This window comes from Vombatus ursinus, unplaced genomic scaffold (assembly GCF_900497805.2).
Source record: "Vombatus ursinus unplaced genomic scaffold, bare-nosed wombat genome assembly UNPS02014768.1, whole genome shotgun sequence".
NCBI lineage: Eukaryota > Metazoa > Chordata > Mammalia > Diprotodontia > Vombatidae > Vombatus > Vombatus ursinus.
In genome coordinates, this window is record NW_020954546.1 from 30,002,435 (window position 1) to 30,004,793 (window position 2,359).

General features: G+C 43.1%; 1 protein-coding gene across 1 annotated transcript in view; it reads right to left on the reverse strand.

The window, feature by feature from the left end:
* LOC114043283 (acid-sensing ion channel 2-like) overlaps positions 1–2,359 on the reverse strand; it is a 354,478-nt gene that overhangs the window by 128,137 nt on the left and 223,982 nt on the right. The window lies entirely within an intron of this gene.

The window sequence follows — 2,359 nt, forward strand, 5'->3', positions numbered from 1 at the left end:
TTTGTTCATGAGAGTGCTTTCAAGCATGTACTGAAGAGACTGAACCTCTGTCCCTCTCTCTCGCTTTAAAAATATGATATGCATTTCAGGTGTGCTGGGCTCTCAGGAATTAATTTTGAATTTTAATTGCAACAGGGCAGCACTAATCAGTTTGTTTTAGGTATTTGGGCGTTCAGCCTCCTGAACTCAGTATGTAAATGTATTCATGGATGAATAGGTCAGTGATTCTCTTTAGAGACCACAGTCCTAACTCACACCTTTATAGATTTAGAACTAGGAGGGTCCTGAAAGGCTGACTGGGAGGAAATGGAGGTACAGAAGGTTAACAACTTGCCCAAAAGAGGTAATAAGGGACAGGTACAACATCTGAGTTCATCCTCTCTGATGCCAGAGTTCTTTTCATTGGACTATGAGGTGTGTTGAATAAAGGAGAAAGTTTATAATGAGGATGGAAAGTTAGGTTTGACAGGCTTTAAATGCCAAACAAAAGAGTTTGAGACAGCCACTGGAGGTTACTGAGAAGGGGATTGACATGGGCAGACTTTGGTTTTAGGCATGCCAATTTGGCAGCTACGGGGAGGGCTGACTGGAGAGGGATCATGGCATCATAGATGTAGAGCTGGAAAGGACATCAAAGGCTTTGTAGTTCAATCCTCTCGTTTTCACCTGGGGAAACTGAGGCCCAGAGAGGTTCAGTGACTTGTTCAAGGTCACACAGGTACAAGTGAACATAGGTCTTTTGACTCTTAAGTCAGTGCCCTTTTGCCTATACTATCCCACTACTCTAACCAATGAAAGGCTATTACAGTGATCCTGGGGAGAAGTGATCTACGATGAAGGCCACTTGAGTGTAGAGAATGGAATGAGTTATATGGCCAGGAAGTGTCAGAAAAGGAATTTGAATCATGGTTTCCTGACTTTGCTGTAACCAGAAATTCAATGGAACAAACATTATGTGCACTGCACTATGGGAAGATTAAAAAGTGGTACCATCTCTGCTCTCAAGGGGATTATGTCTTAATGGCAGCAGTGCAGGGTTTGGTATCCCAGTTGTACACAACTGAGAAGGATATGAGGTAAAAAGTGACAGAGGCAGAAGGAAAGATCCAGAAAAGGTTCCCTAGGAAATCTGAGGAGGAAGAAATCATTTTCCTTGTGGCACAGTGAGAAGAGCCCTGGCTCTTCAGGGGACCTGAGTTCAGATCTTGACTTTGCTACTTATTATCTCTGTGACCTTGAGTTAGTTCATTCACCTCTATGGGCTCCAGTTTCCTCATCTGTAACTTGATGAGCTCTGAAGATCCTTCCAGCTATAGCTGAATGATCCTATGGTCCAAGGTGAGAGGAAAGTTAATGGAGGCTTCATAGAGGAGGTGTAAGGAGTAGAGCTTTGACAGACTTGAAAAGATCAAAATGGGGTTGTATGGGAGAATATAGTCTAAGCATGGAAATAGGGAGGGGCTAATGTAAGCAAAGGCATGACAGGGCACCACCTGGATAAGGACAGGTGGTTGAGAGTAATGGGGTGTGGCTGGAACTTAGGGATGTGTATAGTATAGATTATAATGGATCATAGATTTAGAGCTAGATGGAGCCTGAGAGGCTATTGACTCCACCTCCCCTCCCATTTTACTGATGAGGAAACTGAGGTAGAAAGAAAGTTAAATGACTTGCCCAGCTAGTAAGTGTCTGAGATAGGATTTGAACTTAGTTCTTCCTTGACTGCAAGCCCAGCACTTTGTACTACTGTTGGGTGGTGTCTCTATAAGGCTAGGCAGGAAGATTGTAGCCTGATTGTGGTGAACCCTGAATACCAAAGTCAAGAAATTAAATTCAGTAGGCACTGGGGAGTCATTGAAAAGAAGTGATCTGATCATAGCATTGGGTTGGGAAAATGATGAACTCTATTTTATAAATCCCTTGTTATTTCAAAGATACCCCAAGGGTTCCTCTAATCCACAGACTCTTCGGTAGCATCTATATGTGCCCAATGGGAATCAGTGGCAGCCAAAAGGCTTATTGTTTTCATTTCCCTGTGGCTTACTTGGATAGCCCAGGAAATTGCAGAAACATGGAAATGAGCCAGCTTGGGCAAGTTACTTCCTTTTCTTTGGGCCTCAACTTCTTTTTCTCTAAAGTGAAGAATTTGACCTTCTAATGTGCTTTCCAGGACTAACATTTTCCAGTTCGATAGCAGTCCCGATGACCAACATCACACCTCTCCCTTCTCCACTGTGATTTCCACCACTTCTACTATCTTCTATCTGGTTAAAAGGCTGGCAAAAATGAGCAAAGAATTATACCCCTCGTAATGCATGTCTTGGAAGTTTAGAGGGTGCTCATCCCCACCAATAGCTGA